This window comes from Apium graveolens, chromosome 1 (genome assembly GCF_009905375.1).
Source record: "Apium graveolens cultivar Ventura chromosome 1, ASM990537v1, whole genome shotgun sequence".
Taxonomy (NCBI): Eukaryota; Viridiplantae; Streptophyta; class Magnoliopsida; order Apiales; family Apiaceae; genus Apium; species Apium graveolens.
The window spans coordinates 8,061,136-8,077,849 of record NC_133647.1 but is presented as its reverse complement, the minus strand read 5'-3'; the positions used below and the strand labels follow the sequence as shown (position 1 = coordinate 8,077,849).

The window sequence follows — 16,714 nt, the reverse complement described above, 5'->3', positions numbered from 1 at the left end:
CTTCTTGCACTCCAAACAGCTGCTCATCGGGAAAAGACTCATTTATCAATGTCTTATCCAATGAAGTAGCATTAGGATTATCTAAACGCGAGAGATGATCAGCTACTTGATTTTCAGTTCCCTTTCTGTCCTTGATCTCTAGTTCAAATTCTTGAAGCAAAAGAACCCATCTAATCAATCCAGGCTTCGAGTCCTTCTTTGAGATGAGATAATGAATTGCAGCGTGATCAGTGAAAACTGTCACCTTAGTCCCAAGTAGATAAAATCAAAATTTCTCAAAACCATAGACAATAGCTAAAAGTTCTTTCTCCGTAGTGGTATAATTCAGTTGAGCACCATTTAGGGTCTTGCTAGCATAGTAGACCACATGAAATATGTTGTTCTTCCTCTGCCCAAGAACTGCTCCAACTGCATAGTCACTTGCATCGCACATCATCTCAAAAGGTTCATTCCAATCAGGTGTAGTTATGACCAGTGTCGTGATTAAACTCTTCTTTAATGTCTCAAAAGCTGTAAGGCACTCGTCATCAAACTTGAAAGGGACATCTATTTCTAGCAAACTACACAATGACTTTGAAATCTTAGAGAAGTCTTTGATGAAACACCTATAGAAACCCGCATGACCAAGAAAACTGTGAATTCCCTTAACAGAAATAGGTGGAGGAAGATTCTCAATGATCCCCACCTTGGCTTTATCCACCTCAAGACCTTTACTAGAAACCTTGTGCCCGAGAATAATGCCCTGTCGCACCATAAAGTGACATTTCTCCCAATTGAGAACCAGATTGGTCTCAACACACCTTTTGTGAACGTGTCCAAGATTTTGCAAACATTCATCAAAAGAATCGCCAAATATAGAGAAGTCGTCCATGAACACCTCCACATTCTGGCCAATCATATCAGAAAAGATGGCCATCATACATCTCTGAAATGTGGCTGGTGCACCACACAGACCAAAAAAAACTCGTCTGAAGGCGAAAGTACCAAATGGACAAGTGAAGGTAGTTTTGTCCTGATCTTCAAGAGCGATACAAATCTGATTGTAACCCGAATAGCCGTCCAAAAGACAGTAGTACTCATGATCGGCCAATCTGTCAAGCATCTGATCAGTGAAGGGCAAAGGGAAGTGATCCTTCCTAGTGAATTTGTTCAGCTTCCTGTAGTCCATGTAAACTCTCCACCCCGTGACTGTTCGTGTAGGAATAAGCTCATTCTTTTCATTTTCTACCATAGTAATTCCACCTTTCTTTGGCACACATTGAACCGGTCTTACCCATGAACTGTCAGAAATTGAATAGATGATCCCTGCATCTAGCCATTTAAGAATTTCCTTCATCACTACTTCCGTCATGATTGGATTAAGTCATCTTTACTGCTCGACCGTAGGCTTGTTACCTTCCTCTAGCAGAATTTTATGCATGCAGTAAGAAGGGTTGATTCCCTTGATATCTGTTATAGTCTAGCCAATTGTCGATTTGAACTCTTTCAAAATCCTCAGAAGATTTTCCTCGTCACTACCTGAAAGGTCAGATGCAATAATAACAGGCAAAGTAGATGCATCACCTAAAAATACATACCTCAAATGCTCAGGTAAAGGCTTAAGCTCAAAAGTGGGAGCTTCCTCAATAGATGTTTTGAGCCGTTTAGGAGCTTTGTTCAATTCCTCCATTCCAAGAGATTCAAAAGGCATATCAATCTTCCTCTTCCAGGGAGAAGCATTCAAATATTGCAATTGTTCTTCACCTTCGTCGTCTTCACTATCTGAATTTCCCAATAAGGCTTTTTCTAAGGCATCGGACCTTAGCAATTGATCAAGTTCTGAAGTAACCACAGAATCGACCAACTCCACCTTTAGGCGCTCCTCATTTTCTGTAGGAAATTTCATAGCATTGAACACATTAAAAGTTATATCCTGATCCAGCACGCGCATTGTGAGCTCACCTTTCTGCACATCTATCAAGGTTCGGCCAGTTGCCAAGAAAGGTCTTCCCAAGATTATGGGAATCTTCTTATCCTCCTTAAAATCAAGAATTACGAAATCAGCAGGGAAGATGAGTTTATCAACCTTGACCAAGACATCCTCCACAATACCTCACGGATATGTAATCGAACGATCGGCCAATTGCATGGTCATATAAGTTAGTTTTGGATCAGGTAAGTCCAACTGCTTGAAGATTGACAAAGGCATCAGATTGATGCTAGCTCCCAAGTCACATAAGCACCTGTCAAAAGACACTTTTCCAATAGTACACGGAATAGTGAAACTTCCTGGATCTTTAAGCTTCGGAGGCAACTTCTGTTGTAGCACAACACTGCATTCCTCTGTGAGAGCGATAATCTCTAAATCATCTAGCTTCACTTTCCGAGAGAGAATACCTTTCATAAACTTTGTATAACTAGGCATCTACTCAAGAGCCTCAACGAAAGGTATGTTGATATGAAGTTTCTTGAACACCTCCAGAAACTTCTCAAATTGTTTGTCCATCTTTTTCTTCTACAGCCACTTAGGAAAAGGCGGTGGAGGATAGATCTGTTTCTCCCCTGTATTACCCTCAGGAGGAGTGTGCTCAACAGTAGTCTTCCTTGGTTCCACTTCTACTTCCCGCTGCTCTACTTCTTTCTCAGCCCCAGCTTCTTTAGTCAACACTTGAGTTTGTTCGGGATTCGCAATTTTTCCAGACCACAAAGTGATTGCCTTTACCTGCTCCTTAGCTTCCCTCTTTCCTGACACTTCAGTGTCACTAGATAGTGTACCAGGCTGATGATTTAGCAAGGCATTGGCAATTTGCTCAATTTGATTTTCCAAGGTCTTGATAGAAACTAGGGGTGTGCACGGTTCGGTTTGGCTCGATTTTTAGCAAAAACCGTTACCGAACCGTACATGTCGGTTCGATTTGGTTTTTACCTATTAACCGTAACCGAACCGTATCAAACGGTTTTTTTCGGTTCGGTTAACCGTTACTCGGTTTTGATTTTTTCGGTTTTTTTACCTAATTAAAAGTATTGCACAAATTTAATATAATAAGTTTAGAAATATTAAAATATAAAAAAATAATTTAAGAATTTAAAACAACACTTATTTTACTATTATAAATTTAAAATTAAAGATTAATACAATACTGCTGTTGTTACTAGTAATTATTGTGTTAGAGAGCATGAATGGGAGCCTATATCAATTCTGAGAGGACTTAGCCACATCTTCTGTTTAGTAATACTTGCTGCAACTAAACTGCACCAACTCTTCTTATAATGAAAATGCACTAGCTTATGTATATTAAATAATTTGATAGATAATTAAATATATTATTATAATTATATATATATATATAATATTATATAGATGGTTCGGTTTCTCAGTTCGGTTATAAGGATAAAACCGTAACCGTTACCAAACCATTCCGTCGGTTCGGTTCGGTTACGGTTTTTTTCGGTTTTATCGGTTTCGGTTTTTTTCGGTGCGGTTTTTCGGTTTTTCGGTCCGGTTTCGGTTTTTCGATTTTTGTTTGCTCACCCCTAATAGAAACAGCTTGACTTTTGCACATAAGCTTCAACTCCTCTAATTCAGATTTTTCATTAGCTTGTTGCAGCTGGAGTTGTTGTCTTGGTGCATATTGCGGTTGCTGAAAACCAGGGGGGTTATACTGTTTAGCTGGATACTGCTGATAAGGCTGCTGAACTGCATTCTGAGTGTTGCTTCAATTGAAATTAGGATGATTGCGGTTGTTAGGATGATAAGTGGCTGGCACAGGTTGCTGCGAACGCTCAAAGTTGCTCACGAACTGAGCTGATTCACTAGAGATTGTGCACTGATCAGTCTCATGGGCACCAGCACAAAGCTCACAGCCACTAGCAATTTGATTAACTCCATAATTAGCCAAAGTGTCCACCTTCATCGTCAAAGCCTTAAGTTGGGAAGCTATAACAGTTGCTGCATCCAATTCCAGAATTCCTGCCACCTTTCCCTGAGTCAGTCTCTGGGAAGGATTCCGGTACTCATTAGCAGCCATCAGTTCAGTAAGTTCATAAGCTTCATCGTAGCTTTTAGCCCAAAAGGCTCCTCCTGATTCTGCATCGAGCATGGGTCTAAAAGTAGCACCCAATCCATTATAGAAACAGTTGATAATAATCCAATCAGGCATGCCATGGTGTGGGCACTTCCTTAGCATCTCCTTATATCGATCCCAAGCCTCACATAGAGATTTTCCAGTTTGCTGAGCAAACTGAGTAAGAGCATTCCTGATTGCAACAGTCTTCGCCATAGGGAAGAATTTAGTGATAAACTTTTGAGCAAGATCTTCCCAAGTGGTGATAGACCCTGCTGGTAGAGAATGTAACCAGCACTTAGCCTTGTCCCTCAGAGAGAACGGGAAGAGTTGCAGCTTGATAGCATCTTCAGTCACATCATTGAACTTGAAAGTATCGCAGATCTCGATAAAATCCCTGATGTGCATGTTGGGGTCTTCAGTAGGAGAACCCCCAAACTGAACTGAGCTTTGTATCATCTGAATCATGCTTGACTTGATCTCAAAAGTGTTAGCCCTAATGGCTGGCCTGATGATGCTTGAATGAATGTCATTGATCTTAGGCTGAGAATAGTCCATCAAAGCCTTAGGATTTTCTGCTTGATCACCCATCTCTACTAGAACTGGTTCTTCGACTTTCTCTTCTTCTTCTTCTACCTTTTTTTCTTCTTAAAAAACTTCCTTTCGAACCACCACAACTTCTTCCTCGGCTTTATCCAGAGTTCTCTTACGAGTACGCGAACGCGTATGCATACACACTCGCTAGAGTACCTGAAATAATGCAAGGAAACGAATAAGTAACAATGTCCAAGTCAATGAACTTTAACGACCACTGGTGGAAAGCACATAAACTATAAATTAACAATGCAGTCCCCGACAGCGGCGTCAAAAACTTGTTAGTCGTTAAACACGTGCTAATAATACACGCAAGTATATGCGTTCGCAAGTAATATAGAATCTTTTCAAGTTCGTTCCCACAGAGACTGGCTTTGGTTAACTAATTAATTCACGCACTTAAGCAACAATGTATGGTTATTATTCAATGCTAAGACGATAACAAATTGAGATTGTTATAACTAAGAATTAAGCTAACAATTATAACTAAGAGAATAAGATTGACTGAATTAATATATATGTCAAACATGGGATTCTAACTTCATTAAATACTTCATTCAATAGCCTTATTATTCTTAACCTTAGCATGCAATGGTGATGACACTAATCAGATAACACGAAACTGATAAACGCCAACTTTCATTGCACGAATAACATACTACCAGACATCCACAAAAGAGATAGAAGCTGAATAGACACCAATTATATTGAGACCCTATATGTCTATAGAATTTGACAACATAACGGTTTAAGTACAAGTTATCTATCTTGATTACATAGGGCAAGTAAGATGGTTAAAATTACCTATAAATTATGCATAACAATAATACATGAACCTATGCTAGCATGGCAAGTTCTAAATCCTTAAATTCACTTCCGCTTTATTAAGAATTAACACACTATCTTATAAGTTTGCGACGTTCATAAGATGAATATGCACAACTAATACTATGTTATCATACAATCACCACATACTAAGGCATCGAAACAAATTAACTAAAGAAATCCATAAATAAATCCGTTAGAACCCCCACGATAACGATAAGCCCATAATCAGACTCATCATCAATGTGGGTTATGATAAAAGCATGGTATAATAAATATAGTCTTTATACTTAAATAACAAAACCAAGTACGAAACAAGAGTAAGGTTCACAAATAAGAAAACTAGCATCCAAGTTACAACTTAGAACAAAGATTCACAAGTAAAAACAAGATCTTCTTCGTCTTCGTTGAATCGTGCTAACACGGTCTTCTTACAGCCCTCCTTGATAAGTCTCTGACTTGATATATATTTTTAAAAACGACCTAAAGTTATGATTATATAGCAGCCCTGATCACCAGAGAAGTCCAGAAATCAGTCTTCTATTCAAAACAGGATTCTTGAAACCCGACCTGGCGCGGCCGCGCGCTTGATCAGCGCGGGCACGTTGGCTCTCTGTAATTCGGGCGCGGGTGCGCGCTTGATCCGCGCGGACGTGTTGGGCTTCTGCCAAAACTTCGACTTCTTTTTTTTCTTGCAGATTTGAGCCGGTCTTCGCGAGCTTTATTCCTTAGACACCAACCTAACACCATATTAGCCCCAAATCAATGCTAATTCTCCCGATTCTCAGATTAATGCCTGAAATGCAAAAATACTAGAAAACACATTAAAATACCAATAAATTGAGTACAAATACAATAATTCAAAGCTTAATAGAGCATTATAAAGTGTCATAAATGCCACTTAACAAACACAAAACTGATAAACGCCAACTTTCGTTGTATGAATACCATACTACCAGACATCCACAAAAGAGATAGAAGCTGAATAGACACCAATTATATTGAGACCCTATATGTCTAGAGAATTTGACAACATAACGGTTTAATGCACAAGTTATCTATCGTGATTATGTAGGGAAAGTAAGATGGTTAAAATTACCTATGAATCATGCATATCAAATATATGAACCTATGCTAGCATGGCAAGTTCTAAACCCTTAAATTTATTTTCACTTCATTAAAGATTAACACACTATCTTATAAGTTTGCGACGCTCACAAGATGAACAAGCACAACCAATACTAGGTTATCATACAATCACCTCACACTAAGGCATCGAAATAAATTAACTAAAGAAATCCATAAATAAATCCGTTAGAATCCTACGATAACGATTAGCCCATAATCGGACTCATCATCAACGTGGGTTCCGATGAAAGCATGGTATAATAAATGTAGTCTTTATACTTAATAAAACCAAGTACGAAACAAGAGTATAGGTTCACGAATCAGAAAACTAGCATCCAAAGTTACAACTTAAAATAAAGAATCACAAGAATAAAGTAGATCTTCTTTGCCTTGGTTGAATTATGCTCTACGGTCTTCTTACGCCTTCTCCTTAAGCTCATGTACGTCTTCTTATGAAAAACGAGCATAAGTTATGTATATATAGCAGCCCATGCAGAGTAGAAGTCCAACGAATCAAAATTCTATAAAAAACAGGATTTTATTTCCCGACCTGGCGCGGCCGCGCGCTTGACCAGCGCAGGCGCGTTGACATTCTACCACCGTGGCGCGGCCGTGCATTTTCACACTGCGGGCGCGCCGTCTCTCTGGAAAAATTTCTAGCTTCTTTCTTTTCTTGCTGATTTGAGCTGGTCTTTTCACGAGCTTTTATTCTAGACACCATCCCTACACCAAATTAGTATCCAAATAACGCCAATGTACCTGTATTCCTGATAAATGCCTGAAATGCAAAAACACTACAAAAACACGTTAAAAACACCAACAACTTGAGTGCAAAACATCAATCCAAAGCATTATGGAGCATTATAAAGTGTCATAAATGCCACTCAACATACCCCCAAACTTGAACCGATGTTTGTCCTCAAGCATAAACAGACTCAAAGAATAAGAAATAAAAATGCATGAATGTAACTATATGAATGCAATGATCCCCATAGAATAACTAAACTAATCAACAAGCAACATCTCGACAAATGTAGTTATTCGCACAAAGATCAATCAAACCCCACAAATCAACTTACAAGCCAAAAACGTGCGTGTGTGCACATGCTTACAGATATACTATCACAACTAGATCAATAATCATGACTCACTAATCATCAAAATAATCGCAAGGTTATAAATAGAATAAAAGCTAGACTCAAAATAACGTATAACACTTCTACTCTTATATCGGAGTTTTACATGGATTCACGCTTTTATTCTCAACACAAACAACACAAATATGCTTATTTGACCGTGCAATGAGTGAGGTCCATAAAAGACTTTTATAATAATACCCTTGTAGCGAGCATTAGGTTAGTGGATCCCAGACTATAAAAAGTCTTAGGTCACTAGGCACAAAGTCCCCTAAGAACTTAATAACTCGAGTATTAAAGAGCCCACTCATGATCAATTATGCATAAACACATATTTTTTTTTCTTTTTCTCTTTTCTTTTTCTTTTTTTTTCTCTTTTCTTTTTCATAAATTTCTGAACGAGTGCGTTTCGCTCCATCTCGTTCAACCCTCGACTACTCATATAAAATGAGCTGGCTACTAGCCATTTGACACCTAGCCATAACAACTAGCAATGAAATCCAATGTTCTCCAATTTTTAAATATCCATGCTATTTTATCATTAAGAGAATATCCTAAATTCTAAATATAAACAAGCGATTAAACTTCGACAAACAGATAAACCATGACAATGATCTAGCCCTCAAGCAACTTATAAGACTTAGTGAAATAAAATTGTCTCTAGCATGCAAACCAACTCGATAAGACTTAACATCACTAAACATGACATCACTACACTAGCATCAATATCACAAATCAATCAGAAAAATCATTTAAGGGATCATATTATTATACAAATGCTTGAAACTATATGAACAAACTATTATAAAAACTACAAAAAAAAATAATATATGGTAAATATGTAATTATATGAACTAAACTAGCATGAATATGCAACTACATGCGACTCACACAAAACACATAAATCCTTAACTACTACCCCCAAACTTAAAATATTCACTGTCCTCGGTGAAGGTAATAGCAAGGAATCAGGCATACCTAATCAGAACCAGGATCATCATCCTTAAGGGGTAAAGTGTCAGGAGTGTCTGGAGGTGGATACATCGAGTCCTCAGTGAATACTGGCCACTGGATATCAACTCATGTGGCTCTGAAAGCAGTCCCCAATGCCTGGGTAAGGTCATGTGCAGACCTGCTATGAATGTCATGCATCGCATCCATCCTCCTAGCTAAATGCCTATACTGCGTTGTACTCAAACCAGCACTGCCCTGTGCTTCATCCTGTTGTTGATGCGGTAATCCCGGAGGACCAACCTCCTCTCCCAACTGAGCTCTCCAAGCTGCTCGACAAGCCTGCGAGGTCCCACCAGCATAAGTCTGATCCGCTGGCCTTCCACCTGGCAGATGGGTATAAGAATAACCAAGCCCCTTAGGATCGGGCTTTCCACCATATCACTCGGTCATATTCAACAATGTCGAACTATCAATTAGAGCACTAGGGAGCTGCAGATGCTCATGTGCGGGCCAACGAACGCCAACCGCCATGCACAACTTCATCACAATGGACGCATAGGGTATCGAACCCGTAGTACTCCCTCGCAAAAACCTCAGAATACCATGATGGATAACCATACCAAGATCCACATAGTCTCCCTGCAGACTATCCCATAATAAACGCGCACGCTCCACAGTAATCTCATGCACGTGAGAAGATGGCATGATATTAGTACAAATAAAAAAATTCCATGCACATGCAAACCTGTTCATGCACGAAGCAGGGAACGTGGCATACTCATTCGTGCCCTTCTTGAACTTCCAATGTGTCTCAGGCACACACAGGGTAGCAACAATCAAATCCAATTTAAACTCCACCGGAGTTTTCTCGTTCCAGTTCTTCTGCTCCACCTTCCTCTCGGGATGCTCAATCACCCTATAAATCGCCTCAACACTGTAGTCCACCATCATCTCCCTCACCACCGTGAAACCGTTCTTCTCCACCTTAGCATATGCATAAAACTCACGCATCACACTCATGGGCACAGCAACGGGTTTCTCGCAGAAAACAACCCAGCCCATCTCCAAGATTATCTCCAACAACTTACCATCTTTTCCCGATGGCAGAAAACCATGCTCCTTGGCTATAGGCTTCGAAAGCAGTCTCACATACTCTGCCTCAGCCTCGGGTGTTAAAAGCCTAGGCCTCACACCACCTGCACTCAAAGAATCAGTGGTGCTGCTGCTTACTTGAGTTCGCTGTCTTTTTGGTGCCATTGAGATTGAATAAGTTTGAGTGAATAGAAGTTTGTAAGAGAGATTGTGTGTTTAAGAGTTTTGAGAAGTGGTGGAGAAGTTTTTGTATAAGTGTATGTATATACAGGAGATTGGGAGATAATTAGTTATGAAAAAGGAGTGGGAATTGATTATGGGAATAATGGAAATAATGGGTTTGATTTGGAGAGGGAAATTTGGGATGTGGAAGAGTAAAAATTGGGTGGGAATTGATTTTGTATAAAATACCCCGATTTTTCTCTTCTTTCTGCCTTATATTTTCTTTTAAAAAAGGGACCCAGCGTGGCCGTGCGCCACCTCGGCACGGGCGCGCCCAGTTTCTGTCAATTCAGCGCAGCCGCGCGCCAGGTCAGCGTGGGCGCGCCCAGTTACTGGAAAAATAGCGCGGCAGCCCCACCCCTCAGTGCGGGCGCGCCGTGCTACTGTAGTTGGCCCTGGATTTTTTGTTTTTCTAATTTTTTTGTGTTTTTCTCTTTTCTTTCTGCTTCCTCTACCAACTAATGTACAACAAACTTAGGTTGCCTCCCAAGAAGCACTTGGTTTACGTCGTTAACTCGACGTAGAATCTCGAGATTAAGTAGACAATAAAACGACACTAACCACCTCACGGTTTGCCGTATCCCCATAGTAGTACTTTAACCTCTGACAATTTACCTTGAATGCTTGGCCTGGACCATTCTCAAAAATCTCCACAACTCCATGCAGAAACACAGTTTTGATTATGAAAGGCCCTAACCATCTCGACTTCAATTTTCCAGGAAAAAGATGGAGACGAGAGTTAAATAACAGAACTTGTTATCCTGGCACAAATGACTTGAGCACTAGACCCCTATCATGCCACCTCTTGACCTTCTCTTTGTATATTTTGTTGTTTTAATAAGCTTGTAGCCAAAATTCGTCGAGTTCATTCAATTGAAGCATTCTCTTCTTACCAGCTGCATCCAAATCAAGGTTCAACTTCTTCAAAGCCCAATACGCTTTATGCTATACCTCCACAGGAAAATGACACCCCTTACCATAAACTAACTGAAATGGTGACATTTCCAATGGAGTCTTGTATGTTTTTCTATATGCCCAAACAGCTTCATCAAGCTTCAAAGACCAATCCTTCATTGATGGACACACAAATTTCTCTAAAATACACTATATCTCCCTGTTGGACACCTCAGCTTTACCATTAGTCTGAGGATGGTAGGCTGTAGCAATGCGGTGATTCACATTATACCTTTTCATCATGGCAGTGAACTTGTGATTGTAAAAATGCAATACCTCGTCACTGATTATGACTCTTGGAGTCCCAAATCGTGTGAATATATGATTTTGAAGAAAATTAAGCACTACCTTCGCATCATTTGTCGGCAAAGCCTTGACTTCAACCTATTTTGACACATAATCGACCGCCAACAAGATATACTGATTATTGTAAGATGAGACAATTGGCCCCATGAAGTCGATTCCCCAAACATCGAAGACTTCAATCTCGAGAAGCATATTAGGAGGCATCTCATCCCTCTTGGACATATTACCCACATGCTGGCATCGATCACACTTAAAAACAAAGTAATGCGCATCCTTAAATAATGTAGGCCAGAAGAATCCCGTTTGAAGGACACGAGGTGTTGTCTTCTCTCCACCATAGTAGCCTCCATAAACAGTCGAATGACAGTCTCGCAAGATCCCCCCGTTTCACTGTATGGAATACATCCCCTGATGATTTGGTCAGCTCCTTGCCTAAACAGATATGGTTCATCCCACATGTACCACTTCACCTCATGAAGAAACTTCTTTCTTTGAGCGTATGACAAGTATGGAGGCATGATATTACTCACAAGGTAGTTCACAATATCTGCAAACCACGGTTCTTCCTCTTATACTCCATACAGATGTTCATCGGGAAAAGAATCATTTATCAATTTCTTATCCTGTGAAGTTGCACTTGGATATTTAAAATGCGAGAGATGATCAACAACTTGATTCTCAGTACCTTTTATGTCCTTGATCTCTGATTAAAATTCCTGAAGCAAAAGAACCCATCTAATCAATCTAGGTTTCGAGTCCTTCTTCGAGACGAGATATCGAATCACAGCGTGATCAGTAAAAACTATCTCCTTTGTCCCAAGCAAATAAGATCGAAACTTTTCAAAACTGTAGATAATGGCCAAAAGTTCTTTCTCAGTAGTAGTATAATTCAATTGAGCGCCATTTAGGATCTTACTAGCATAGTAGACCACATGAAATATGTTGTTCTTTCTCTACCCAAGAACTACTCCAACTGCATAGTCACTTGCATCGCACATCATCTCAAAAGGTTCATTACAATCAGGTGCAATTATGACAGGTGTCGTGATTAAAATATTCTTCAAGAACTCAAAAGCAGCTAGGAACTTCTCATCAAACTTGAACGGGACATCCTTCTCCAGAAGATTGCACAAAGGTTTAGAAATTTTTGAAAAGTCCTTGATGAACCTCCTATAGAAACCCGCATGACAAAGAAAGTTGCGAACTCCCTTAACAGAAATTGGTGGATGAAGATTTTCAATGACCCCCACCTTGGCTTTGTCCACTTCAAGACCCTTAATGGAGACCTTGTGACCAAGAATAATGCCCTGTCGTACCATAAAGTGACATTTCTCCCAGTTGAGAACCAAGTTGGTCTCAACACACCTTTTAAGAACGTCGCCAAGATTCTGTAAGCACTCATCAAATGAATCACCAAACACAGAGAAGTTATTCATGAACACCTCCATATTCTGACCAATCATGTTAGAGAAGATAGCCATCATGCATCTCTGAAATGTGGCTGGTGCCCCACACAAACCAAAAGAAACTCTTCTAAAGGCGAAAGTACCAAATGGACAAGTGAAAGTAGTCTTCTCCTGATCTTCCGGAGCAATACAAATCTGATTATAGCCCGGATAGCCATCCAGAAGACAGTAGTACTCATGCCCAGCCAACTTGTCATGCATCTGATCAATAAAAGGTAGCGGGAAGTGATCATTTCTCGTGGCCTTGTTCAACTTTCTCTAGTCCATGCAAACTCTCCATCCCGTGACTGTTCGAGTAGGAATGAGCTCATTCTTCTCATTAGCAACAACGGTGATACCTCCTTTCTTTGGTACATACTGAACTAGACTCACCCAAGAACTGTCAAAAAATGGGATAAATGATCCCTGCATCAAGCCATTTGAGAATTTTCTTCTTCACAACTTCTTTCATGATAGAATTTAGCCTTCTTTGTTGCTCAACAGTAGACTTTCTACCTTCCTCTAACATAATTTTATGCATACAATAAGAAGGGCTGATTCCCTTAATATCTGCTATAGTCCATCTAATTGCCGATTTGAACTCTCTCAGAATTCTTAAGAGTTTTTCCTCATCACTACCTAAAAAGTCAGATGCAATAATAATAGATAAAGTAGATGCATCACCTAAAAAAGTATACCTTAAGTGTTCATGTAATGGTTTAAGCTCAAGTGTAGGAGCTTCCTCAATAGATGGCTTGAGGCGCTTTGGAGATTTGTTCAGCTCCTCCATTCCAAGAGATTCAAAAGGCATATACATCTTCCTCTTTCAGGGAGAAGCATTCAGATATTGCAATTGCTCATCACCTTCATCATCTTCTCTATTAGAATTCCCCAACAAGGTCTTTTCTAAGGCATCAGACCTTAGCAATTGATCAAGTTCTAAAGTGACCACAGAATTGACCAACTCCACTTTTAAGCACTCCTCATTTTCCGTAGGGAATTTCATGGAATTGAACACATTAAAAGTTACATCCTGATCCAGCATCTGCATGATGAGCTCACCCTTCTGCACATCTATCAAGGTTCGACCAGTAGCCAAGAACGGTCTTCCCAAGATTATGGGAATCTTCTTATCCTCCTCGAAATCAAGAATTACAAAATCAACGGGAAAGATGAGTTTATCCACCTTGACCAAAACATCCGCAACAATGCCTCGTGGATATGTAATAGAACGATCAGCCAGTTGCAGAGTCATATAAGTAGGCTTTGAATCAGGTAAGTCCAACTTCTTGAAGATTGACAAAGGCATCAGATTGATGCTAGCTCCCAAGTCACATAAGCATTTGTCAAATAACATATTTCCAATGGTGCATGGAATAGTGAAGCTTCCAGGATCTTTAAGCTTCGGAGGCAACTTCTGTTGCAGCACATCACTACACTCTTTCGTGAGAGCAACTGTCTCTAAGTCATCCAGCTTCACTTTTCGAGAAAATATATCATTCATAAAGTTCGCATAACTAGGCATCTGTTCAAGAGCTTCAGCGAAAAGTATGTTTATGTGAAGTTTCTTGAACACCTCCAAAAACTTCTCAAACTGCTTATCCAACTTTTTCTTCTGCAATCTCTTAGAAAATGAAGGTGGAGGATAGATCTGTTTCTCCCATGTATTACCCTCAGGAGGAGTGTGTTCAACAGTAGTCTTCCTTGGTTCCACTTCATCTTTCTTTTACACTTCTTCCTCAGCTACAACTTCTTCATCCGAAACTTGAGAGTGTTCGGGATTTGCAACCTTCTCAGACCTCAATGTAATTTCCTTTACCTGATCCTTAGCTCCCCTCTTTCCTGGTACTTCAGTGTCACTAGGGAGTGTACCAGGTTGATGATTTAACAAGGTATTGGCAATTTGTCCAATTTGATTTTCCAAGGTCTTGATAGAAACCGCTTGGCTCTTGCACATGAGCCTCAACTCTTCCAATTCAAATTTTTCATTAGACTGTTGCAGCTGGAGTTGTTGTTTTGGTACATATTGCGGTTGCTGAAAACCAGGGGGGTTGTACTGCTTTGCTGGAGACTGCTGATAAGGCTGCTGAACCGCATTCTCAGTGTTGCTCCAACTAAAGTTAGGATGATTGCGGTTGTTAGGATGATAGGTGCCTGGTACAGGTTGCCGCAACCTCTGAAAATTGCTCACGAACTGAGTTGATTCACTAGAAATGGCACACTGATCAGTCTCATGGGCACCAACACAAAGCTCACATACACTAGTGATCTGATTAACTCCATAATTAGACAGAGAATCCACCTTCATCGTCAAAGCCTTAAGTTGAGCAGCTATAGCAGTAGCTGCATTCAACTCCAAAATTCCTGCTACCTTTCCCTGAGATAGTCTCTGAGTAGGATTCTGGTATTCATTAGCAGCCATCAGTTCAATCAATTCATAAGCTTCATCATAGCTTTTAGCCCACAAGGCTCCTCTTGATGCTGCATCAATCATGGTTCTAGAAGTAGCACCCAAACCATTATAGAAACAGTTAATGATCATCCAGTGAGGCATCCCATGATAAGGACACTTCCTTAGCATCTCCTTATATCGATCCCAAGCCTCACATAAAGATTCTACTGATTGCTGAGCAAATTGAGTAAGCGCATTTCTGATTGCAACAGTCTTCACCTTAGAAAGAATTTAGTTGAGAACATTTGAGCAAGGTCCTCCCATTTGGTGATAGACCCTGGTGGTAGTGAATGTAACCAGCACTTAGCTTTATCCCGCAGAGAGAATGGGAAAAGCCTCAACTTAATAGCATTTTCAGGAACTCCGTTGAACTTGAAAGTGTCGCAGATCTCGGTGAAATCTCTGATGTGCATGTTGGGGTCTTCTGTTGGAGAACCCCCAAACTGAATTGAGTTTTGTATCATCTGAATCATGCTCGACTTGATCTCAAAGGTATTAGCCGAGATGGTTGGTCGAACAATGCTAGACTGAATATCATTGATCTTCGGTTGAGAATAGTCCATCAAATCCTTTGGATTCGCTTCTGGTTCTCCCATTGCAATAAGAGCCTCTTCTTATTTCTCAACTAAGATCTCTTCTTCAAATTTCTCTTCTACTACAACTTCTTCCTCAGCTTGATCCAGTGTTCTCTTACGAGACCGAGAATGTATATGCATATACGCTCGCTAGAGTACCTGAAACACGACAAAGAATTAAGTAAGTAACAATATCCGAGTCACTGAACTTTAACGACCAATGATGACATACACATAAACTAAAAATTAACCACGCAGTCCTTGGCAACGGCGCCAAAAACTCATTAGGGCTAGAACACGCGCTAATATTCATGCAAGTATACGCGATCGCAAGTAATATAAAATTAATTCTAGTTCGTTCCCACAGGGACTGGTTTAGGTTAATTTCAATCAATGTATTTATGCAACACTAGTATGATTATTATCCAATGCTAAGACGAATAACAATTTGAGGTTGTTTATACTAATATTAACTAAGAATTATACTAAAGAACAAAAATTAGGAGATTAAAGAGAGTTGAATACTATATGACACAAACATGGGATTGTAACTTTATTAAATACTTCATTCAATAGCCTTTTCATTCTTAACATTAGCATGTAATGGTGATGACACTAATCAGATAACACGAAACTGATAAATGCCAACTTTCGTTGTACGAATACCATACTATCAGACATCCACAAAAGAGATGGAAGCTGAATAGACAACAATTATACTAAGACCCTATATGTCTATATAAGTTGATAACATAACGGTTTAATGCACAAGTTATCTATCGTGATTAAATAGGGAAAGTAAGATGGTTAAAATTACCTATGAATCATGCATATCAAATACATGAACCTATGCTAGCATGGCAAGTTCTAAACCCTTAAATTCACTTTCGCTTCATTAGAGATTAACACACTATCTTATAAGTTTGTGACGCTCACAAGAGGAATAAGCACAACCAATACTAAGTTATCATACAATCACCACACACTA

The 16,714-nt window shown here is 39.7% G+C and overlaps 2 non-coding genes across 2 annotated transcripts; both read left to right on the top strand.

Annotated features, from left to right (window-relative positions):
* Positions 1-4,137: 4,137 nt before the first annotated feature.
* LOC141682280 (small nucleolar RNA R71) lies at positions 4,138-4,244 on the top strand. The gene has a single exon (XR_012559687.1). It is a non-coding gene; the product is annotated as a small nucleolar RNA R71 (small nucleolar RNA).
* Positions 4,245-15,251: 11,007 nt separating this feature from the next.
* On the top strand, positions 15,252-15,358 carry LOC141682944 (small nucleolar RNA R71). Its single transcript, XR_012560018.1, has one exon. It is a non-coding gene; the product is annotated as a small nucleolar RNA R71 (small nucleolar RNA).
* The last annotated feature ends 1,356 nt before the right edge of the window (positions 15,359-16,714 follow it).